The sequence below is a fragment of the Peromyscus maniculatus genome, chromosome 15 (assembly GCF_049852395.1).
Source record: "Peromyscus maniculatus bairdii isolate BWxNUB_F1_BW_parent chromosome 15, HU_Pman_BW_mat_3.1, whole genome shotgun sequence".
NCBI lineage: Eukaryota > Metazoa > Chordata > Mammalia > Rodentia > Cricetidae > Peromyscus > Peromyscus maniculatus.
Window position 1 is genome coordinate 81421874 of NC_134866.1, and position 25926 is coordinate 81447799.

The 25926-nt window shown below is 40.4% G+C and overlaps 1 long non-coding RNA gene across 1 annotated transcript; it reads right to left on the reverse strand.

The window, feature by feature from the left end:
• Window positions 1-581: 581 nt before the first annotated feature.
• LOC143268778 (uncharacterized) lies at window positions 582-25085 on the reverse strand. Its single transcript, XR_013044909.1, has 3 exons — window positions 25012-25085; window positions 24567-24660; window positions 582-711 (listed from the first exon to the last, which is right to left on the reverse strand). It is a non-coding gene; the product is annotated as an uncharacterized LOC143268778 (long non-coding RNA).
• Window positions 25086-25926: the final 841 nt, after the last annotated feature.

The window sequence follows — 25926 nt, forward strand, 5'->3', positions numbered from 1 at the left end:
TTAACACGCTGGCTGTTGCCAAGACACGGCTCCCACCAAGACAATCTCAGCTCTCTCTGTGTGGTTATACACAGAGCAGATGAAAAGTGAAAAAATTCAAGCTCTCATTCAAATTTGTTGCCAATACTGGGAAGTTTCCGGGCAACTGTCTGATTTCCTCTACTTTCATCCTCAAGTTTAGCCTTGTGTGGCCATATGCTGAGTGTTAGTACTGTGAGGTAGCTACACCTTCCTCAGCATCCAGGGCATTTTCATTTGATTGGAGGCAATAACACAAATGGAATTGAGTCATGGCATTTGATGAATCTCTCCTATTCCAGTAAAAATGGTTGGAGGATGTTCAACACCTGAAATTAGGCAGAACTTCAGTCATACATCTCCTCATTAAATTTATCACCCCAGAACCTGGATTTCCTTGACATGGAAAGCCTTTTTAAATAAATACTTGAAGCTGGGAAGATGCCCAGCACATTAATCCTTGAACCATACAAAGAGAATCATTTTGTAAATGGAAATAGGCTTTTAATATAAACTTGGCCATCATTCAGTCACTAAGCCTTACTTTGCAGGATCCCATTTGATCCACTGAGTGGTTCTGCTCCTTTCCACTCGCCCAGCTTGAGCCACAAATATGTTGCTTCTCACTTTGTACTCCGCAGATTTTCTTTTCTTATCATGATTCTGAGGCAACCAGAGGAATCGTATCAGAGCCTGGAAATGAAATATGAATCATTCAGTAGTTTCAGAATCCAAAGAGATAAGAAAAGCAACAATCCCAAACACACCACTCATTCTATTTTGCTCCGCATTTTTTTTTGAAAAAAAAAGTTATCATTTGTAAATTTGCCATAAAATCTCTTGCTGAAGTCAGAGGAACAAATATCCTGTGGACAAAAAGGGTGGGATTCAAAAACTAAGTCTGATTAGCAAGGTGTGTTTCCGTGCATCTGTGGCTGCCAGAAGTCACCAGGATGGGCTGATGCATACATGTAGATATTTGAGCTCTCTATTTGAAATATGTTTCACTGCTTTCTATCAAATTAAATGTAAATACCAAAGTAGAGTGTTCTTCCTCTGCTATGAGCCAGACCACCCTGAAGGTCAGACGGCCCATTCAGGGGTGAAGGCTAGCCTCGCTGAGGTGACTTTGTGATCTGCCATTAAGGAGCTTCCATGTTGAGAATCTTTGTCTGTGGCAAAAATAAAAACAGTGTTCCTAGGGGCTCCCCTCATACCCTGAAGGAAATTGAAGAGTTAAACAGTTGGCAAACATGGAATGACATGAAAAATTGGTGGCAGGTTAAAGAGAGATCATTCTAAAAGAAACATGGTCACATTTTGTGTCAATTTCAAGGAAAAAACTACGATGTAAAAATTTGTGTCTTTCTCCCCACAGCATTGTAAAACAGTTTTACAAAGGGTGGGTCTACCCAGTCTGTATGCAGAAAACTGCAAAGTAATATATAGCTTTATTGATTTGAGAGGTTAACTACTTCCTGCAATGCTCCAAAATGTAGACTTTATTTGTAGATTCATTAGTACAGATTCTTCAGCAGAGGTGATCTCAGAAGGTGTTGCTATTCTCAGTTTTCATATTTGCCTCAAATCCAAGGCCTAATGCTCCCTAGGAAAGTGTTTTACTTCTGAGATACAACCCCTAGAGCTCAGTGTTCATTAGCTTTCTCATGCAACTGGGTAGAAATGAGTTGCTTTGGCTCTGTTCAAACAGCTGTACCAGAAACCAGTATTGACTTACTCCAATGTGCCAGGTTCATTTTGGATGCTATGATGATTCATGCTGACAAAAAGTAGCATAGGGGTAAAAAGGTTAGTTTCTCTTACATCCAGGTTACAGTCTATCATTGTGGAGAAGTCACAATGGCAAGAGCCAGAAGCAGCCTAGCCGTATCACATCTACCGTCAAGAGCAAGGAGAAATAAATGCATCAATGTCCACTTGCTTGTGCTCAGCTCAAGTTCTCCATTTTTATCCAGTTCACCACCTACTGTGCCAACCACAGTAGGCTTGGTCTTCCCACATCAATAAAGACAATCCCTGATAGACACGCCCACAGGTCAACACAATGTAGACACTAGCTCACTAAGACTCTAAGTGGGGTGTTGAAAAGTAAAACTATTTGCCTCTTCCTTTAGTAGTAAAACCCTGATTTCTAAGAGTACTAGATTCATCAAATAAAAATGCAAAATGGGTAAGTTAAATTTGACCCATAGAAAAAGGAATCATTTCCCAAACATAAGTAGGATATCTACTTTGATTTGAATTTTTCAGAAGTCATGAAAACATCTATTATGCCTGGGTCCCATGTGTTGTACACTTATGAGAAAATAGAGATCTGAAAGTCAAGTTTAATTAAGCACTTTCTATTTTATCATGCACGTTCTTAACTGCTTATGTTCCTACTCAGCTGGGACTATATATGTCCAAGGCACAGGATGTGACCATGGTACCAACTTCCACCAATGAAGGGAGAGTTTATGCTGAGTGGTGCCCTCAGAAAGTGACCTTTAAGAAAGAAGACATGTTCTTCTTTCACACTGCTGTCTGAGAAGATGCGCTGAAGAGGGTAAGGCAGTTGCGGGGAATGTAGAACATGTTTTTAGAAGGAAGAACTGAGGTCTATCATATTGGCAATATGCCAGCCCTGGGCTCCCTCCCTGCAGGGACACAAGATTCTGTTGTATTGAAAGTACCATTTATTCCCTTATATTCAACTGAGCCCAATTCTGGCTCAAACAGAAGCATACACCCTTAAAGATTTGTGAGCATACCAAAGTCTGGAAAACTGGAAAATCTGAGAAGAGCTGAGTATTTAACGCAATCTGTGAAGGCTCTCAGATCAACACCCGAAGGCTCTCCCTGTCTCTTGGACTTACTCTTGTGCACATACAAGCAGACTCTCCTACTTTTCCAAAGTGTTGGGTCTTCCGACTTCCTGGATGCTTCCTGCCAGTGTTTAAAAGTGAGCTCCAGCAATCCAGAAAAGAAAACAGCCATGAGTGGAGGAGTTGAAAGTAAAGTGGAATTACGACGGGTAGCAATTTCATTGAAGAGGTTGGATGACCAGTTCTCAGATGTATTTTTGTCAGTGTTTCTTGAGTGTGCTGTCAGGTAGCATGAAGAGGAACAATAAATTAAAATAATAGTTTCCAGCATCTTTGGCTTTGGGAAAAGAAATATGAATGAATGAATTTCTAATAACAATGAAATCTTCTATAAGAGGAAGACACCAATACAGAATCCCCTGAAACATTCCTGGGTGAGAATATTTTTACATAAAATTCATTTCCCAAATGGGCAACATTGATTTTTTTTTTCCTTCAGTGCTTGGGATTTGCCAACTTCAACATTTTTCTTGGTGCCATAAGAGATGTTACCACTGGCAGTTGTTCCCTCTAAGTTGGAAGGCAGCAAAATAGTGTTAAATGGTCGAGTTATGAGAACAGGAGTCTCTAAATACTCATTACTGTATTTTTCAGAATCTGATTAAAAGATTTTATTGTTGTTATTGTTCATTGAGGGGAATAGAAATATATAGAAAGGAGGCTAAACCAATGAAACCCTCAAATGCAAGAACTGAAAGTAAACTAAAGCAAGGGCAGAATACTAAAAAGATTATGTACTATTGGACTGGAGGGTAGCTCAGCTGTTAAAGGCTAGGCTTACAATCCAATTATAAGATTACGCACTGCTCAGTTTGTTATGATATTTTTCTAAGTAGCCACCACTGATGGACTTCTGCAAAGATTACAATTTTCATTGTAGTTCAAGATTATAGTGTGCTCACTAGTGTCCCCAAAGTTCATGGCCACCTGGAACCCCATATTTCGATCTATTTGGGAAAACGTTCACTACAGATGGAATGAGTTGAGGTCATGGCGATATAGTTGGATCTTCAGTTCAATGCCTGGTGTCTTTGAAAGAGAAGAGGAAGGAGGACCCAGGGAAAGTGAGTCAGAAGTTGGGGTGCTGCTGCTGCTAAACAATAAGATGTCAAGTACTGCTGGCAACCATCCAAGCTAGGAACAAGGCGTAGAGTAGTCTTCCTTAGGGTCTCCAGAAGGAACTTACCCCACTGACACCTTGGCTTTGGATGTCTAGCTTCAAGAACCAGCAGAGAATAGCTGTGTTACACTGAGCGACCCAGTTCATGGTGCTTTGTTGTAGCAGGAATAGAAAACTCATCATTCAGCATTCCTTGTGTCTGAAAGCAAACACTGGCAAATGATACTGTGGATTATAGGATGCTCTGAGAATCTCAGTTCTTATTTTTTCCATACCCCTTGACCCTGACCCATGGGATGCTATTGACAAGCAAAAGCAATATTTTTGGCAAAATCTGTTTATTTGAAAGCCTTTCATTTGGCCTGCCAAGTTGGGAAGACTGCTAAATTATATCTTATTGAGGGTTTAGTTGTTTATGTTTGTATTTTGTGGCTTCATTGTCTTTTATCTAAAAGACAAGCAAGCAAAGACAAAGGAAATGAAATAAAAAAGAAATTGTATGAGGTTTCAAGGTCTCCGAGCCTCTTCTAACACAATCACATAATCAGTGTGTCTTGTGTTTTCTAAGCATGTGGAGGATTGTAAATGGCTCATCATCACCCAACCAGGTGTGTTTCCTGTTACTTTGTCCTCACTTTGACAAGTTATTAAAAGCAAAATAAGACAAAATTGCTTCCCTGACCACAACTAAAGAGAGTGTGCTTGTGATAAATCCTGAAGGTCTCTGCAAATTGTTATCTATCCCATCTTTTTCCTATCAGCACTCACTGAGAAAAACATTAGTTATTCAATAAATATAGTAGGACAACAGGACACAGAGATGTATTTTCCAATAACAGATGGTTTTAGGCTTTTTCAGGTCATGAAAACCAGTATCTTAAAGCTAGAAAGTTGGCTCAGGGGTTAAGGGAACTTGTTACTCTTGCAGAGAACCCAGGTTTGATTCCCAGCACCCACATGAAAGCTTACCATCATTTGTAGCTCTGCTTTCAGAGGAACCAGTGGCCTCTTCTGCTTCTCTGAGCACCAGGCATGCATGTGGTACACAAACATACATGTTGGCAAAATATTTTTACATATAAAATAAAAGTAAATCTTAAAAAATTAAAGCAAAGCAGTATTTGGGGGCAGATCTAAAAGTCATCCAGCTCTGTGTGATGGCTTTGAATATCCACATAAACAGAGAGCAACTATGTAGTAAAATCAGTATTTTCTGGCTGACCTTGCAACAAACTCTATCAAGAACTCTAAAATACAATGGCTGATACAGTAGAGAATGAGAAACATCAGGATATCCATAACAGCCAACATCAAACTAAATGGTGTGAAACTCAAAGTGATTCCACTAAAATCAGGAACAAGACAAGGCTGTCCACTCTCTCCATATCTATTCAATATAGTACTATAGTACTCAAAGTTCTAACTAGAGCAATAAGACAGCAAAAGGATATCAAGGGGATACAAACTGGAAAGGAAGAAGTCAAACTTTCCCTATTTGTAGATGATATGATAGTATACATAAATGACCCCAAAAATTATACCAGGGAACTCCTACAGCTTATAAACACCTTCAGGAATGTGGCAGGATATAAGAATAAGTGAAAAAAATAAGTAACCCCCTATATACATATGATAAATGGGCTGAGAAAGAAATTAAAGACCTCTATAACCTCAATTTCAGTGCAAGAGATGGCAAAGAGACCAAGAGGTAACTGAGGCCTTGGGGCAGTAGTAAAGAAGTTTGATTTTTTGTTCATCATACCACCACTTCTGGCATCAGTGAAGCTCTGTGCTGTTTACTGACTCCCACATCACAGCTTTGACATACCAGCATCACACCTTCAACATACCATCATCATACCTTTAACATATCATCATCACACCTTCAACATACCAGCATCACGCCTTTAAAGTACCTTTGAGTGTTGCCAAAGAAACAGGCACTGAGTCTGAGCAAGTCTCGGGGTCTGTTACTGATTTGCAGGAAATATAGAAGAAAAACCTGTTACGTGGAACCATGCACAGACAATCCTCAAAATTGTGAGTGTGGAAAACTTTATGTGTCCAACATCCTAGTTTCTCAAAGGAAAGCATGAAGAAAAAAAAGGAAGCAGAGAATAGCATAAGGTATAGATTTTAAAACACATTTTCAAAAAGACAATGTCAACATTTTCTAACAGACATGCTTAAAATATTATGATACCTAGGGATGCGAACTTGCTTGATGGCAAACAACTGTAAAGGCTGGCCAGGAAATGGTTTCTGAAAGAGACAAGGTAGCAGTTGCATTTGGGGGTGGAGATAGAACTGTCACCGAGGCGGGGCATGAAAGGTAAGATAAGAGTTGCTTATGACTTCAAAGCCCTTTCCCCTTTCCCCATTCTTGCCCACATGCCAAGCTGATGAGAAAACCCTCATTCTCTCTTGGCATCAGAAGGAAGTTCAAAATATGCAAACCATGTTCAAACCCTCTAGGAAACCTAGAGTGTTCTCACTAGGACTTATTAAATGAGCAAGAAGTCTTTTCCTAGTCTCTTTGTGAATGTTGGAAGTCATCGGTTTCAACAACTCTTCCAGATTGCAGATAGGGAGGCCTTGGTTAACTCTGTAGAATGCCATAGTCAAGCCGGGCAGTGGTGGCGCACGCCTTTAATCCAGCACTCGGGAGGCAGAGGCAGGTGGATCTCTGTGAGTTCGAGGCCAGCCTGGTCTACAGAGTGAGATCCAGGAAAGGTGCAAAGCTACACAGAGAAACACTGTCTCAGGAAAAAAAAAAAAAAGAATGCCACAGTCAAACTTCTAGGGTGACTGGGGAAGCAGGACTTCTGACCCATTCCCTTTATAAATATGTCCTTCTATGTGAAACCGAACCAAATGCTGAAACAGAAATCAAGAAAAGTTAATGACATCCCAGAAAATGACAGGCAAACAGATTATAAAAATGAATAATTTGAGTTATGAATATTTTGAATTATTAGAGGCACAAATAAATTAACAAAAAATGGAATTATATAACTGATTGTAGTGCTTGGGGTTATCGCTACACTGCATGATTTCTAATCTCACATATTTTCTCCTGTCTTTTGGCAGTTTTCTTCTACTTCTGTGGTGCTGAATAGGAGGCAATCAAGCAACATCAACATTACCAAATGCAGCCCACTCCCAGTGCTGAGGGAATCCCTTACCCAACCCATTTGTTTTTGTTTTTGTTTTTTTTTTATCCCAGATACAGTAATTGGCATGGATGTAACCCAAGCAAAATGAAATAATGTCTCTCAATGAATCTAGAATAAATTTCATGACTCTAATGCTATGTCCTTGAAAGACTTTTATGTTTTGCTTTACAAAGTCATGTGTTAATCGGCAGTTGTGGCAAAAATGCTAACACACCCTGGTAGTTCCATGATTTGCAACAGGAACATTTATTTCTCATTCTGGGTTTTGAGGTTAGCTTCGGCTCTACTTGGGGCTAAGTTTAGCTTTTTCTGTGTGTTTCGTTATTTCGGGATCCAAGTTAAAGGAGAAATTCCTACCTGAGGTATGCTATGTTCCTGGAACTGGAGAATTAGAAGATTGTTGGAAACTCACGGAAAACTGGTAGAATCATATGGCCATGCTCCACATGGGTGGTGTGAGAAAGTAAGCACATCATTTCAATAAACAAGGATAGAAGTAATTTTGCATAACAATAATACCTACCAAATGTTATATTAATATATTATCATTAGTGTGTAATGATAGTCATCATTGGTTATGTTGATATATATTTTAATTATATTCACTAACTAGTCTGTTGAAGAAGAAATGTATAATTTGCTTGTATCTTATATTCAGGAGTTTTATTGAGGTTTCATTCACTCTTTTACTTCTAAGTTTTCGGTCCTTTTTTGTGTACTCACCATCAAAAGTGTCACAATATATTTTGAACACACCATGTAGGGTTAGATAACTATACTTAAATGTCTATATAAACTCAGTACAGTTGAGCTAGTATGTGAAGTAAGGCCTGAAATAATGTATTATTTTTATTGCTGCTTTTTACATTTATGGTCTTTGGTGAGATTGGCATCTAGTTTTCTGCTCTTATATTTGTGGGATTTGGGTGTTGTGCAAGCTAGAATAAATAATGCTAACTTCTGCAACATTGAAACTTGAAAACATATCAGTTCGTTTTAATAAAAAGTTTCTCGGCTCCAGCAAAGCCTAATCTGATTTTCTTTGTCTTCTGGCAACAATCCATATGTTTACTTTTGTGCTGTTTTCTGAGGCCTTGACTCTTTCCTACATCTATCTGTCATGTTACTAGGGGCAGGAAAGATTGTGTTGCAAACCACAAGGGAAGGATCAAAGATTGAGGCTTGAAATTGGTACCATTTATTATAATCACTCATCATATACAAGTAAAAACTGAGTCATGTAAGCACACTCAGAAGAAAGTACAATGAATTATGCAGATTCTCTTAGCAGATTGCTTCTCTCCCATGCGCAAGGTTCTGGCACCAAGTCCCGGTAATGAAAGGGGAAAATTAGAATTACCTTTTATATAAATGTTTGATAGATCTTTCTGCTAAAGTCACTTGACAATCTGCTTAAGCCATATTCAGACAATTTTAAACTAATGTTTACATTTTTCAAATGACCAGAGGTATTAAGGATTTCATTTGCAACTGTTTTATAGTTTTATTTTTCCTTTAAAATCAGTTATGCCAATGTTTTTATAGAAATCTTTATTGTTTTAGGATTTTGGTTATTTTGTGTGTTAGAATCTTCTATGAGCCCCTATAACATTTAAAAAAAAAACCTTACATAGTTCCAGTATATAATGGCACAGAGTAAACACTATCATTTGAAAATGGGTTAATGGACAAACAACAAGAAAAGGATCTAAAAGACCAAAATTCAACAGGGGGAAAAAGACCTACTTCCTGCAGCTCCGTGTCCAGCATTTGGGACTCATGATGTCATGATGGAATTATCTGGGCTAAAACTGGCTTGGGTTCTGCTACCTGCTGTGTATATGTATACACATATATACATACATACATATATATATATTTACATATATATACTCTTGACTCTGCTCCACTCCATGCCCACAATATTCAATGAATATCTCATGTTTCTGGCCTTGAGTCTCTATAGCAACTTGGATCGCACCTTCACAGCTTCTCATGGTGGTCTTTGAGGGATTTGACGCTACCACACATTATTTTCTGGAACTAAGGAGCAAATTTCCATGACCTCCTCTATCATACATCTCCCATGCCTGCAAAGCTAGTACCATGTGGAGAGTGCTATCACGTTCTGTGGCCAGGTCAGAAAAAAAAAAAAAAAAACGTTCACCTTAGACCATATCAGTCATGGTCTCTGTATACTATGCTGGCTCAATCTACAAAGATCGGATTCCTAGGAAGTTATTTTTGATCAAGGAATTCTTTCTGCTGCATTTTCATTAGTTAGAGCCTTTGATAGGCAAGTTCTGGTCCACAAAGCACCTTCCCTATTGTTCCAAGCAGAGTAGGGTGTTTCTAAATCGGGTTGCTCTTTTTATACTCAAGTTTCTAGTGCCTGTTCCGCAAGTTCAAACTCACCTGTGCTTCTTCCTTTGTCAAGTTGCGCTTGCTCTACATCTAACTACCTTGCTTGTTCTTTGTTAACTGTGGGTGTGAGTGAGAGCAGTCCCATGCCTGCCTGCTGTCCTGCCTTGACATTTCCTCCACCAAATACATTAGCCCGTTACTTTGAAATTCAACCTCAGTGCAAGTTCTCAGGACAATGACCAAAGGAAGATAGACTTTGCTACACACACACACACACACACACACACACACACACACACACACACACACAAGTGATTCCTAACCCAGCTCCTAATAGAGTCCTTGTTCCTCTCTGAAACCTCATGAACTGGGAAACGACAGTCTTCATCTCTCTTACCCCTTATAAGTGCCCACCAGAATCATCCATTGAGCTCTGCTTACAGCACTGTAGGGCTTTTCTATCCCAAAGTTCCAAGCTCTTCCATCACCTCCCTGAATATCAGTTCTGAGAGCATAAGAACTACATGGTCACATCATGGCCCCACTTTTTTGCTACAAATTTTCTAAATTAATTATCTTTCTCGTTGCTGTGAGAAACTATCTGACAAAATGTACCTCACAGAGAGGCAGGGTTTGTTCTGGCTTATAGTAGGAGGGGATACATAATACGTTATAGTAGAGCAGATGTGGTGGCAGGAATATGGGGCAGCTGCCCGTATTGTATCCACAGTCAGGAAGTGGCTAGTGAACATGGAGTGAGCCTGGGCTATAATATCCCAAGACCTGCCCTCCATGACCCACTTCCTCCAGCAAAGTTCCATCTCCTAAAGGTTCCACAGCCTTCCAAACAGTTCCACCAGCTGAGGACCAAGTGCTGAAACACAGAAGACCATGGAGGCATTTCACATTCAAAACATAAAGTGGATTAGCTGGCTAGTCATTTTGCATGTGGACATTCAGTTTTTCCACCAACTTGTATCGACAAATCTCCCTTCCCAAGTTTATTGCTTTTGTTGATTTGCCAAAGATCAATCGACTGTATTATGTGTCTGTTTCTGTGTTCTTTATTCCATCCCATTGGTCTATTTGTTCTCTTGCCAATACCATTTCAATTGCTATAGCTTTCTACTCTGTCTTAAAGTTGAGTAGAATGATTCTTCGAACTTTGCTCTTCAATACTGAGTTGGCATCCTTAGGTCTTTTTCCCCCTCATATAGATTTCATAATTAGTTTGTTGATATCCACAAAATAACTTGCTGATTGAGACTCTACATTGCTGAGTCTTGCTATCCATGGACATGTAATACCTTTCCATTTATCTAGTTCTTCATTTCTTTCATTAGAATTTTATACGCATTTTGTTAAACTTGTAATTGAGTATTTAACTTGGAGAGAAGAGTGTAAACGCTAATATGTATCTTTGCTGATTAATAATTCCTCTCATTTATTGCTGTGCTATAGGGAAGTGATTTTTTTACATTATTATATATCCTAGAACTCTGTTGCAATCATTTACTAGTTTTAATAATTTTTGTTGATTATTTCAGATTCTTTGCATATATAATCATACTATATGTAAATAAAATAGTATTTCTTTATCCTCCAACTCTATACCATATTTACCCCCATTTTGGGCATTTCTTTATCTCCACAAAGAGTTCAGAATGGCAATTACTGTCTTCCATCCCTTAAGCAGCATTATACAACTATGGTTTGTATTGGTTCTCTTGAGGTCTGATAATAATTTTGTTGTTTTATTAGAAGACTATTTCCTGACTTTTTAAGTGTCCTGTTTTACTTTTATCTTGTAGTTATATTACAACATACCTAAGCTTACTATGAGCATCCGTGTTTATTCTAATTCTTTGGCCAACCAGAAGTATAAATCCTGATCTCTGGCTTGAGTTCCTGGTCATGATTTTCCATCTTTTACCTTCTTTCCTACCTTGGCACTTGCCAGCTGTGCCAGGGTCAAAACTGAAACGTCAGACCTCAGTTGTGAGTACCAATGTGCTCCCCATGCTTCTTGAGTTACTGCATTCCCAGCCTCCCTCTGCCCCGAGAAACTGTTAGGGAAGAGCATGAACTTCCTCCTTGAATGCTGGCCTCAGCAGTTGTGCCCAGTGGTTAGTCATGCTTCCCCATTACAAGCTGTCCGCACTTGGGGTGGGTGAGAAGCTCTGCTCTGTCTTGCTTTCCGTAGGTGGTAATCAGAAGAGATACCAAAGGACACAGTTGTTGGCAGCCCGACTTGTCTTCACCCGTCACACCCTGAACCACAAAGCTTTCTAGGCGATTGCACCTGCTCACAGAGGGGCCGTGAGCACAGGCCACGGAGGCTCGGCATCCCTCCAGCAGAATAGCCTGCTCATTATTAGGTTCCCACTTAGCAACTTTAACTCCATGGATGGGACAGGAGGCAGAAAGGCTTCCAAAAACAATCCATGTGCTACTATGAATGGGTACCATTCCCTTGAGGCTTTCCAGAGCAAAGCAAAAAGTTATAGCGCCTTCCTTCTCTCTTAGAATGCTCAGCCCACTGCCCTGAAATGTCTGGCCAGCTGGTCAGGGAAACAGGTGCCAGGCTTACCGCAAAATATTCAGTCGTGTTATGGTTTGCCCCTCTTATCTATTGGATGATTCTGGTTCACACTTTTATCTTGAGGAAGAAAAGAAATGAAGCAGTTATTATCCAGAAAATGCACATAATATCATCTATGATAGACCCTCTATCACTCCATATAATTGAGTAATATGACTCTTCCTATAACTTTGAATTCCAGATTTTAGTTCACAGTGACTCTAGTTTTCAAAATTTTTCTAGTTATCACTATCCATTCCAATACTCATAGTTGGCAGTTTTCTTTAGTCAGCAAATGGATTTCACAAGACATTTCTTCATCCACTTACCATATACTACGTACTACTCACTATCTCCTGCCCGTCACTGGACTAGGTGTGAGGTATGTAAGAATAGAAGTCCTGGACAGGATCCCTGCCTGTGGAGAGTTGCTAATTTAATGGGAGAAACAGAGCAGAGTTGGCAGCACAAATAAAATCCATTCAAACTGGCCTAGGTGCTTTGGGGGAAATAAGTAGCTGGGCCATAGGAGGAGCTCTGTTTCTCAGCACATCAGAATGATCTATCTTTTCATCTTCCTGATTTCAGTGTAAAAACCCTCAAAGCCGTAACGTAACTACGATTATTTGATCTTGCTTTCCCTAGTACTTAGGAGACAGCCTCACCTATGAGGGGCGCAGAGCGGGGAGAGGGGGCGAGGAATGTTCACACTGATTCCAGGACTCAGTGGACGATAGGAGCTTATTTGTGAGACGGACACATTTTACATAAAATACGGCAAGTCCCAGGACAACGCACTGTACGTTCTTGGAGACGTTTTGTGTTTAATATTCAAGCTCGGTGCTTTCATCTTCCACTGGGTGAACCCAGAAGCAAGTGTGAGTTTTCTGGCAGAACAAGGACCCCGCTTTTCCGCGTCATCTCTTGGTCAGACACAAGGAAGCATGGAAGACCGGGGCTGCCAGTGTTAAGCTGTGTAATAAGCGCTGAGAACATCCTATGTGTCCCGGGAAGCTCGGATGCTAATTAAGTTCCCTGTTCTCAGGTTTCTTGTCACCTTCCTTTTAGCCGCTGGAACAGGAACAGCGTGTTTCAGTCTTTACTGCCCAAGGACTAAATGAGCAGCTGTGTTTTGTCCCTGTCCCTTCCCCCTGGAGCCGTGCCTGGTTCTCGATTGCTTCCTTGAATGTCCTGTCACTTTGGAACTTCCCCAAAAACACTGGCTGGAACAGTGCTGGTATCTCCCAGGCAGGTCCCATGACCTCCTCAGGTGACACAGAGCCGTCATGATTGCGCAGCTTCTGGTGGCTGAGAGGCACGTCCAGTGGGAGACACATGGGTGAGCAAAGCTTTGGGAAACTAGAAAATCGTTCTGTTTGAGGGGAACTGCAATGTGAGTAATTATTACCCCCAAATGACTGGCTGCATAATAAAGAGGCTGAGGCCCCAGAGGTGAAATCAATAAGTGAGTGGTGTGGGCAGGAGCTGGCCCAAGGCCGGGCAGGCAGGCTGGCTACCAGCTCTGGACACAGGTATCCTGTCTCTCCTCATTTGTTCAATGTACCTTTTCTCCTAGCAACCCTGCAGCACTGACTGTACACATCCTTGCTAGAAACTGAGAACCACAAGATCATTTTAGATAATAATGAGGCCATTTTTTATGAGTCATGTGTCAAATACATGACATTACTATAAAGAGAAAAAAATGACCTCTACTCTGGGGAAAGAGAAACAAACAAACACCTCAGTGTTGGGAATGGGAAGAAAATGTAAAAATGTTAAGCTCCAGCCCTAGTATTGAAAAACAGAAGAAAATCCTAATGCAAGGGAGCATGATTTATTGAGTTGAATCGTTAGTTGATAGAAGGGCTGGCATCAACGGCCAAGTCACCTGATTGCCAGGCTGGCATGCATTCCACTGTGTCCCCCCAGGCTCTGTCTAGTTACAATGAAGGGTCAAGTGCAGCGGAACCTGAGCTTAGGCTTTGTGCTCACTGAGGATGCTGAGAAGGACAGGGATGATAAAGTGTAAAACCAGCGCAGGTCCTGGGAGGAGGGGAGTCTCATTCATTCATAGGACAGTTGTGTCGTGTGTGCATGCACACGTGTGTGTGTGTGTGTGTGTGTGTGTGTGTGTGTGTGTGTGTGTACATTGTGCATATAGAAAGAATTGAAGGAGGGAGGTGAGGAAGGGAGGTTGAAGCAAGAACATGTAACAGGTAACTTTAGCATCCAATGAGGAGACTGGAAACACACATTGAATGTAAATGCTTCATGAGAACAGAGGAGAAATCACAGTCATGGATTCCCCTCTGAAACTGTAAGCAAGCCCCGGTTAATGTTTGTTATGAGTTGCCATGGTTATTGTGCCTCTTCACAGCAATAGAAAAGTATCTAAGAACCCATGTGCTCAAATATTTTATTTTTATGTTAGCATATTTTCTATTTCATGCATTGCTCATATGTAAATGCCAGAGTAGTCTATTATAAAATTTGCATGTATGTTTTCTTGAGAAGACATGCCAAAAGTGTTTTACAAATAAGGGTATTACCTCAAAAGTATTTGAATACACTCTTATGCTGTCAAAAAGCATTCTTAAGAACAGCATCAAGAATGATGAAATTGATGCTCATTAATAACTTCTTTCTTCCACACATAGTAGAAATGGCCTTTCTGTAGAGGGTGGCCATAGGTTCACATAGTGCACTTTTCCTGATAGATATATCCTCAGACCTGTAGAAGACCTGAGCCAGTGGACTACCCATTTGGAAAAAAAAAAAAAAAAAAAAAAAAAAAAAAAAAAAAAAAAAAAAAAAGAACTTACTACAAACAAGCACCTCTCTGGCCAATATACTTTTTAAGATCTAAGCTTATATCATGTTCATATTAAACAAGTGTGTGTGTGTGTGTGTGTGTGTGTGTGTGTGTGTGTGTGTGTCCTTTGGGGAAGTCATTATATTCTTAAAACCTATTTTATTGGCATAAAAATGAGGGGGCTGAAGGGCTGAAGGTATCTAAACCTCTGATATTCTTGCTAGTCTTAACATTTTACAAGCTATTGCTATAAATAAGTTATAAATTTCTATAAATAAGTTATAAATAATTTATAAAATATAAGTTATAAATCTCTCATACCAGACACTATATCCAATATATTATTTATATTATGTCTCTTTTTATTGTGGGAACATTCCATATGTGGCATGATGTTATGCAAGTCTTTATTACAAGCATAAACATTTATTGAAGACCTCTGCTCGGTCAGATGTCACCAAATGCTACCAGGAAGGAACGTGAGGAAGTCCACATTGTGCAGATTCCATTCATAATTATGTGGCAATCTCAGCTCTCACACAGACTTCCAGTGTCTAATCATGTCCTTGGCCTTCTCTCACCCTGTCCACTTAGGAGGAGTTGCCTTGGTCTCTGGGGGCTGGAAGCCTGCACAGTTGGCTGGACAGAGCCTTGTAGCACTTACAGAAATGGACATGAGTGAAGATTCCTTTTAGGAAAGTGATAGCACCTTGCACTATGATGTTCAGGCTCCAACATGCCCAGATTAGCAGGCACGCCTCTGGAACATGACATGTGATGAGCCTTTCAGTCCCTGTCCTGGAGCTCTGAAATCCTTCTCATGCAATATAAACCTTTTCAGCCCAGTTAGAGCCTATTTCTTTTTTTTTTTTTTTTAAGTGGTTCAAATATAACAAATGAAAATGTGTGGGGGACTATAACTCAACTGCTTCTAAATGCTGTAATTTCTTTTTTCTGTTAGGTACAGCCTAGAGAAGAAAGTTTACAGAGATTGGAAGCAATGGTCCACATGAGTGAGTTCACCACAGAAGATTCTAGAATGCAGTGGATTTTTTTAAAGTGGTCTTTGGGGTCATATAGATGACTTTGATTCTCATTTCTATCATTCACTGGTCATTTGACCCAAGAAGGGCTTATTTCTCAGAAAATTAAAATAAGTACTAGTAAAGTTGACATGAGAATTAACTAAATTAGAACATGTAAATTACTCAAAGAACGCCTTTAATCCCAGCACTCGGGAGGCAGAGCCAGGCGGATCTCTGTGAGTTCGAGGTCAGCCTGGGCTACCAAGTGAGCTCCAGGAAAGGCGCAAAGCTACACAGAGAAACCCTGTCTCGAAAAACCAAAAAAAAAAAAAAAAAAAAAAATTACTCAAAGAACATGTAGTACCAATGAGCATGATAGATCTAGAATCAGTTATTATCATCACTGGGAATATTTTTGGAGTGGTAAAGCCAAAGAGTCCTCTGCCCCAGTCTGCCAGTGGCACATATTTTTTTAAAAGCTGTTGGCATAATTGAACTACAAAGCAAACAGTTGGGTGCCAGATGCCTATGGTTTGTCCTGTTCACTTCTGAGTACGTCAGCAAAGGCCACATTATTTACTGCCAAGTAGGCCACAGAGTTGATAAACTTAAGGTACAGATGTCACACAATATGCCTGAGGTATGACACAATTGGCAGCACACATCATGACATGCCTCCTTCCTGCTAAAGACCTAACATAGATTTTCCATATGATTGCTATAGAATCTTCTGGACTCAAAGTTCAAATACATGTGCAGACTTGAAGAAACACAAGAAATGATCATGGAGATTTTTTTCAGAATAAGTGTCTGTCTTATCTGTGACCTAGATATCCTCTTAGTAGGCAATAACTCATGTCTGAAATATTTTTGCTTTTTGCCTTTGTATAGGCCAAATAAAGTTTTAATTAAAAGAGTTAAGGATAGGGAGCTGGGAGCAGTGGCACATGCCTTTAATTCCAGCACGTGGGAGGCAGAGGCAGGTGGATCTCTGAGGCCAGTCTGCTTTCCATAGTGAATTCCAAGATGGCAAGGGATATGTAGAGAGAAACTGTGTCAAAAAAGAAAAAGAAAGAAACAAGGAAGGGAGGGAAGGAGGGAGGGAGGGAGGGAAGGAGGGAGGGAGGGAGGGAGGGAGGGAGGGAGGGAGGGAGGAAGGAAGGAAGGAAGGAAGGAAGGAAGGAAGGAAGGAAGGAAGGAAGGAAGGAAGGAAGGAAGGAAGGAAGGAAGGGGGAAGGTTTAGGAATAGGCTGGTGAAATGGCTCAGTAGGTAAGGATGCTTGCTGTCAATCCTGATGACCTGAGTTCAATTCCCAAGAACCACAGGAAAGAACTGATTCCTGAAAGTTGTTCTCTGACCTCCATAACACATGCCATCGCACATATGTAATATGTAATACATATGTAATCACACACACCCAATAAATAAATCAATGAAATGAAGTTTTAAAAGAAATGTTGGGTGTTTTGTTAAGTTAAGGAAAATTACTGAACATCTTGAATAGACTATTTATCTGTGTTAACTATTCCTCTACCAATTCCATCCCATCAGATGACTCATGGGGTCAGTAAAGCTGATCATGGAATACTATGGAACCGACGTCATCAGAACACTAAGAATGTTTTGTGGAAGGGAAAAGGAGTTCACAGTTCTTTGATTCATATTAAACCATACATGTCTGAGAAAAGTTATAGCCAGAGTAAGGGTTTAATGTTATCCTACCGAGCTTTCACTTGGGGTAAAAGAGACAAAGATGCTCATGGGAAACGAGTCATGGAACAAACGACAGCATTTCTGTCACTTTCTAACAAAACCTTCCAGGAGCAGTTTTGCCAATGGAGTTCACAGAGGACACATCAAATGGCCTAACTGTGGACTGCTTGGAGATGAGGTGGCTACCTGGGGCCCTCTGGGCTTCTAAACCTTGATGTCAACATAAACAATTAGGTGCTTAAGACTTGAGCACACTTACAGCTTCTCAGAAGTCCTCGGATGGCAAAGTCAGGGGCATAGATTAATATTACACCAATTTACTCTGGGTCTATATATTACCCAGGAAGCAATGGACTGTGTTGGAGGATGCATTAAAATATATAAACACCCAAACCCCACAAGCCTGAAGTGTTGTATGATTTTTTTTTTTTACTGTGTTCTGACAAATAAAGCTTGTTTGGAGTCAGAGGGTAGAGTTAGCCAAAATTAACCACAGAGGTTTTGGAAGACTGAGGACAGATAGGACAGGAAGTAGTAAGGTGGAGCAGAAAGGGAGCTGGCTCTTGGTCTTGAGGAAGGAATGGAGCAGGTAGAGGGGACTGGTGGCCTCTCTGCTTCTCTGATCTTTCAGGCTCTTGCCCCAATATCTAACTTCTGGGATTTTACTGATAAAGAATAATTAGAGTAACACTTCACTGAAGCATCTTCAAGAGACCTAACATGGGGCATACTTTAGTGACTAACAGGTTTGATGAGAAGTCAGGTGTGTGGATTCATCAGCTAGGATATCTACTACCTTTGATATATTACAAAAATTACCTAACCTCACTAATTGTTAGGTTCCTCCTCATTGGGTAGGCATTAGATGCTCAGGAAACATGAAGAAAACTCTAACAAGACATGCACAGTGGTTACCATGGCACCCAAAGTCCATGAAGTTCCACTTTGACACTCTGAATACCTTTGTGTGGGACTTAGAGTTCAGCAGAGGTTGGAAGAGGAGGCAGGCAAAAACATAATCACTGACCCTGCCCCCCTTTTCCCCAACCAAGAAATTAAGGCACAGTGTTGGTTACTGCCAGGCCCTTGCACAGCTCTGAGGATGTGGACCTGACTTGGGGGTGCAAGAGAGTGAAGAAAAGGCAAACACATAGACACCCAGAAATAGGTCACATGGACTGGACTTTCTGGCGAAGAGACAGCAGAACCCTGGAAGCTCAAGGTATTTATTCTATACAGTTGAGCAGAGATGTAGGGTTATTGAATGCAGGTAGACAAGAAGGCAGGGTTTACGGTATGTAGCTGCATCAAGGACATAGGTTTAGCTAATCACAGTAAGAAACATCTTCAGGCTGTTCAAATATCAGGAGAGAGAAAACTACAGTGAACATTTTCTGCACACAGTATCAACATATCCCCTCAGACCACAGGCTTTGCCATCCGTCTGAGCCTAGGCTGGGGAAGGCTTTGACACTTCCCTATGGGTCTGTGGTTTTGGAATTCTTGACATGGCTATGCCCAGTCAACAATGTCAACAATACACATTTGCTCAGAACTTCATACACCCATGGATGGCTTCCTCCCCAACCTAAAGTTACTCTTCAGGGTGGGACTCTATTTCCCTGTTCTGTGACATCCAGTTCTAGACTTGGAAGCATATGAGCCATCTTAATGAACAAGAATAAATCACTTGCATTCACACAGACTCCTGTTTGAGAAACTAGTTTCACAACCGAAGAAGCCACACAGGTTTTGTGCCTTGTGGTCCTGGGTCCCTACACCAGAGAATTGTGTGTCTGCTCTCGACTTGAAGTACGCCTTGGCTCTCCACTTGTTTAAATTGATGCTGTCTGACAACCCTTCTGGATCCATTGGCTTTAAATCCTGAAGCTGTTTGCAGTTCCAAGGCCCCACTGCGGCACCCAATCAGAATGCTTGGCAGCCTGAGCGTCCTACCTAAGGACTGGGTTGGAACAGGCTGTGCCCCAATTTCTGCCTCATGAGAGAAAAGTAGACAAACGGGTTTTTTGAATTTCCTGTTTTCTCTGTCCACAGTGTGTTTTAATCTGTTCTTTGAACATTGGGTCTCCTTCTGAAGAACCACCCTGCAGACTCCCATTTCCTTCAAATTTGCACAGCGTCACCCCAGTTCACCTTTGGTCACCTGTCTTTCTAGTCCCAGCTGTTGAGCAGGGCAGACAGTCTTCTCACCTCTCACAGCAAAGCTGTCGAAGAAGAGGTTTAGTTAGTAGGAAACATATGGTACCAGGTTTGACACACGTTCACATGTTCACAGTCTTCACATTTGGGTACTTACTTAAACCAAATTAAGTCCTCATCTTCATTGTCTGCCAGACTAAGCAGAAATTCAAGAACAAACAAAATTGAAGATCTCATCTCCTCCACTACTCCTCTCCCTCGATGAATTATTATATATTCAGAGAAATGCCTCTGGTCTTTAATCTAATCTACATACTTTGGAGATGCAAATCCATTCAGCTTGACTGAATTCCGGTAACCAGGGTGCTCACTAGTAGGTCAAGGTTGGTGTCATGGAGTCTCAGACTGAGCATCACTCCATGCCTCCATTCCTTTCCATCCAACAGCAGTGTACAGGACAGAAGCTGGGTCTCACAGAGCCCTGTCTTCTGTCTGGGGGTCTCCCCTGGTCCGCTGCTTGTACCTCCACTGTCTCCTCACTGGCTTGACTATCTGTATGAACTCACTTTCCAGGGAGGACAGTTCTCGAGTACCATTTCCATTTCCTGATGTACATGTAGCTTCCTGAAAGTGAAGAGGTGTATCTACTCCTTGATCATTTTCTTGGAATGGCTGATAATACATAGGGAAAAATAACACAGATTATCTTGGTCAACTACCTTGCAGCCATTACATATAAATAGTATACACTGCTTACAGATCTTATTCTACTGTAAATGCAGGAATAATGAACATATCTAGTGCATATATCCACTGAGATTAGTGATGAACATTTTAAGGTAAGTTCTTAGATGTGAAATGATCAGGGCAGAGGATATCCATAAATAACATATTTAATAAATATCAATAAAAACAATCAGACGTGATTGCCTAACCTCCTGCATCCCTATCAAACAGAATTTGATACTATTTTTAAACCTTATCAAATTCATAGGCCTCCCCAAAACCTGGCTTTCATTTTTATTGTCTTGACTTTTAGTAAGGCTAACAGTTGTCCCTATGTATTAGCTATTCTGCCTAATTCTCTTACAGACTTGAAATATTTTTAGTGTACTGGGCTCATGACTAAGTACTGGTCCTGATGGAATAAATGAGCCCTCTAAAGCCTCATAAAATTAGGCAAACTTGCATACTCTGTTAACAGAAGAAAATCAAAGTATCAAGTACTCACATCATGAGACAGAAAGGTTGTTCATAGTATAAGGGTGCTTGCCTCCAAGTCTGACAACCTGTGGTAAATCCTCAGGACCTACTTCGAGGGAGAAGTAAACCAACTGCCACAAGTTTCCCTCTGACTTAAATACACACACACACACACACACACACACACACACACACACACACGCATACGTACACACACTCAGCCATACCTGCACCCACTGATGAGGAGCGGTAATGAGATGAGGACTTGCCAATCTCAAGGAAGACTGCCAATCATGGAGGAGTCCATACCTGGCATCTCCTTCGCCTCCTTAAGACTAGAAGGGGAAAAGATCTGGGTTGTACGTGCTGATCAAAACCTTCTACAATCACCAAGCGAGACTGGAGCTTTGAGGATGAGGTACATGTAGTGTGTTTTTCTTACAGTTGTCTTTCCTGCATGCAGAACCTTTGGACAGTGTTCTCAATGCTTTTTATAATATAGAAGCCTTGAACCCACAGACAAACTTCCAGATAAATTGTAAAACATACACAGCAGAAATGAGTATAGAAGAATCCAATTGTATTAAAATATACTATAATATATTTTATATTTATCATATATTTATTTACACAAAATATTTTAATATAAATGTGAGACAAATATTCCTATAAAAGCATTTATTATTTTATTTTATGTATGTGTGTGCATTTAAGTGTATGTATGTGAACCACCAAAATGCAGGAGACTATGGAAACCAGAAGATGGCGTTAGGTCCTCTGGACCTGGAGTTTCAGACAGTTGTGAGCCTCTTTGTGGATGCTGGGAACCAAAACTGGGTTCTCTGAAAAAGCAGCAGGTGATTTTAATAGATGAGCCATCTCTCTAGACCCAAATATTCTTTCCTTTAAAAAAAACACCAACTAATTAGACTAACAAGAATCTCATAAATTTAGGCACAGTTGGATGCATTCAGGGTGGTGTGGCCATCTACAAGTCTCACAAATTTAGAGTTAGTACTTAAGGTAAATTATATCAGCAATAATCATGAGATAGCACCATGGATAAACACTAATACTGATGTCTTTTGTTGTCAACATTCACCATTCAAAAAATGCTAAGTTTTAGTTGAAAGTGTTAGAGGTTGGGGTAAGTTAAGACACAATGTTTACCATTTTCACGGTGGGCATTCAGAGCTCTGGGAGTAGATTAAGAACTTGTGTATAAGAGATGGAACCACTGATATTAATTGGGGGAGAATCATGCTTCAGAGCTTCCCTTTACAAGTCCCAGAATGCACACACACACACACACACACACACACACACACACACACACACATTATAAAGAAATTTTACATTTTTATAGAGTCCCATTTTAACTATGGTTTTGCATACACTCACACACATTTCTTGGTAGACAGACATTTAATCGAGGGAGGGACAGAAGGATAGAGATAGAATAGACATCAACAAGCTGCTTGTCCACAAAGTCAGCTGGGACGTTGGAGCCCATGGTTGATACAAGGACTGTGGAACAGGCCAGTCAAGCAAGCCTAGAGAAACACATAAACTGGTCCTGGCACTTGCTTTCCCAACCAAGAACTATACAATCACTTGCCCGTGTAGCCTTCCAGAATTTTAGAAGATAAAATTATTCTTCTTCTTCAATTCTTCTTCCATCTGAAACTTATTTTGCTGTAAGGAATGAAGAATCTATTAATTTGGCAAATTGCTGATCACCTGTTGGTGCTTTCCTTGTTAATATGAAACGTTACTCTTATAATGAATTCTTACACTTACTTGTTTCTGCATTCCCTATCCAATTCACTAACTTATTTATTCCTCAAAGTGTAGTTACTTGATTTTATGTGTCATACAAAATTGGATTCCTATGGATCCCATGAAATAGAAACATCACATCTTGTAATGCCAGTCCAGGGAAGGGAGGGAAGCAGTGGTTCTGATATGACATCCCTTTGCCTTTGTGCAGCTCAGTATCTTCAAAGACTTTGTCCTTCCACATTGGAGGAATCCCTTCTGGCTTCCTCGGAGTGCCTCTTCCTTCCCTGGCATTTCTTACCTTATGTACTTTGATCATCAAAAGACATCTGGTTCTAAATCTTATGACTATGAAGCTGGTTCCCTAAGTAGAATTGGGTCTAGTTATGACCACATAAAAGCAAGTACAGATTTTATCTACACTTCTAAGGAAATATTATTGGCAGAAACCATGCTTTTAATGGACTCAATGTAGTTGAAATAATGGAAATCTCATCTTTGAGAATATTCACTCCCTTCGACCCTTTAGGCCAAACCTGCCATCATTTTACTCTCTCATACTATTTATAATGTCACCTTAAATGCCACTTAGTTAGGGAGTATATAGGTATCATCTTATAGGTGCTCATCATGCATAACAATTCTAATTATATAAATTGCCTTTTAATTATTGTGTTGCTGTCTATTTCCATAGTCTAGGTTCCATGCTGACAGTGATCATGTTTGCTTCAATGTCCTCAGTGCCTATAACACACAGCATGACTTCCATACATTTTGTAACAAAATATCAATTCTTATTATCTTCAACAGTGGGACAGCATTACAGCAAGTCATAAGCTTGTTTCAAGGTCAGAATGCCTGTGTACAAATCTGTCTGCACCTTTTATTAGCTGTAAGATCACAGGCATAGTACTAAGCTTGTCAGCACCTTATTTTACATGTCTGTCAAGTGAGGACAAGAGCATGCGAGGAAAGGATTTCTGAAGACAAAGCATGCAGTCTAGCCAACTAAGCTACTATCATCATGATCATCACTGGGGAGGAGGAGGTTCGAAGGAAAATAAAGATAAGGCATGGAAAAACTTAAAATATCTCACTTCACATCAAGTCCTTTCCTGGATTATTTTTTCAGCTGAGGGTAATACAAAGAAAACCTCCCAAACAGAAAGATTACTTCAAGTAAGTCATGATTGGCACAGATTACTATGAGCATGAACTTTCCAGTAGGTAAGAAGAGCTAGGCATTTATTTTTCCATACAAACTCATTCTTTGGGGGGAGGGGGGCTAAGACAGGGTTTCTCTGTGTAGCCCTAGCTGTTCTGAAACTTGCCCTGTAGACCAGGCTGATCTGGAACTCACAGAGATCCACCTGCCTCTGCCTCCTGAGTGCTGGGATTAAAGGTATGAGCTACCATGCTTGGCTAAAACTCATTCTTTTAGCTCAAAAAAATAAAAGAAGAAAAGGAACCTTCTGTTGAAAAAGAGTTGCCTGGTCATAAAAAAACTAACAACGCCAGCAATTTTTCTGACATTGAAAGTCATTTCTGGTGGAATCCTAACTAGGGTGTACAGGAGACTCTAAATCTAGGGGACAATGGTTAGCAGATGTCTTGCACTCACATCTAGACCATTGGCTACCAATGTCAATCATCAGCTCTGAAATCTGTGCCGAATGGTAAGTACTAAGTTCATCTTGATCACCATGGTCACATCTTTACTACTTACGTCTAATCATAGTTGAGCACTAGCTGTTTAACCTCATAAAGAGTTTCTTCCTTGACCTATGAGCCAATTCAGTGGGCCAGATCCAGCAACATGTCTATAGGGAAGAAAAAAGAGACACAACACCATCAAGTCTTCAGTGCTTAAAGAACAAAAAAAAAAAAAAAAAAAAAAAAAAACAATATATGACCATGAGAATAAATTATTCATGGGCATATATGTGTATATAATTTTGACACAAATAAGTCCCTTAATTTGCTCCTTTCCATTACATCAACATCTCTCAAAAAGTACAAGTTTAAAACCCCATACTACATGAAGATAACCACAGCTGCAGTGAGATCATGAGTACAGTGGTTTTGCCATGCCCAGAAGGTATCTTTTTTGCTACACATCTTCTCATCCTCACACTCTTGTATTCTTTCTGTTCCCTTTTCCATGACATTACCTGTTGTGGTCACCATAGACTTGTTACCATTCAATAGGTAGTTGCCATTCGGTGTTCGAATGCTTAGACACCCTGGAACGGAATTTTTTGAAAGGATTAGAAGGATTAGGAGGTATATCCTTGTTGGAGGAAATGTGTTGTCACTGGGGGTGGGTGGGCTTTGAAGTTTCAAAAGCCCACACCAGGCCTAAGTGTTCTCGTTCTCTCTCTCTCTCTCTCTCTCTCTCTCTCTCTCTCTCTCTCTCTCTCTCTCTGCCTACAGTTCAAGGTGTAAAGCTCTCAACTACTACTCCAGCACCTTCCTGCATGCTGGCATACTCCTTGCCCTGATGATAATCGGCTAAATCTCTGCAAGTGTAAACAAGTTTCCAGTTAAATGCCTTCTTTTATAAGAGTTGCCTTGGTCATAATGTCTCTTTATAACAATAAAACAGTAACTAAGACATGGCCTTGAAGGGGACAATACAGCTGCTCCATTTAGAGGAGAACACTCTACTATCACTTATTTTCAACATGCTGGCCAGTTAATGGCTTTCTGCATGAACTGCCCCTGCTACAGCCAAAAGCTTATCTGATGAAGGTTGGGCATAACACTAAATTATGAGTGTAAAAATGAGTCTTTGGAAGGCATTTTGACAACATGACCAGGTACTGAAACAATAAAAGTAGTTGCCTTACCTAAGGCATATGGGCTCTTCACCAGGTTTACAGAATGAGGCATGAGTTCCCTCCAGTGGGGAACTGGGCTTCAGATCCAAGCTGAAAGCAGTTGGTTACATCATCAAGCTATCCCTTCTACCAATGGCCTGCCACTCCTGGAGATAGAGAATCAGAGTCCCTTTTAAGGCTACATCCCAGTTCTTTGATGGGAAAGAAAGGTTAACAGAAGGAAATGAATTGCCCGACTTTCCTATG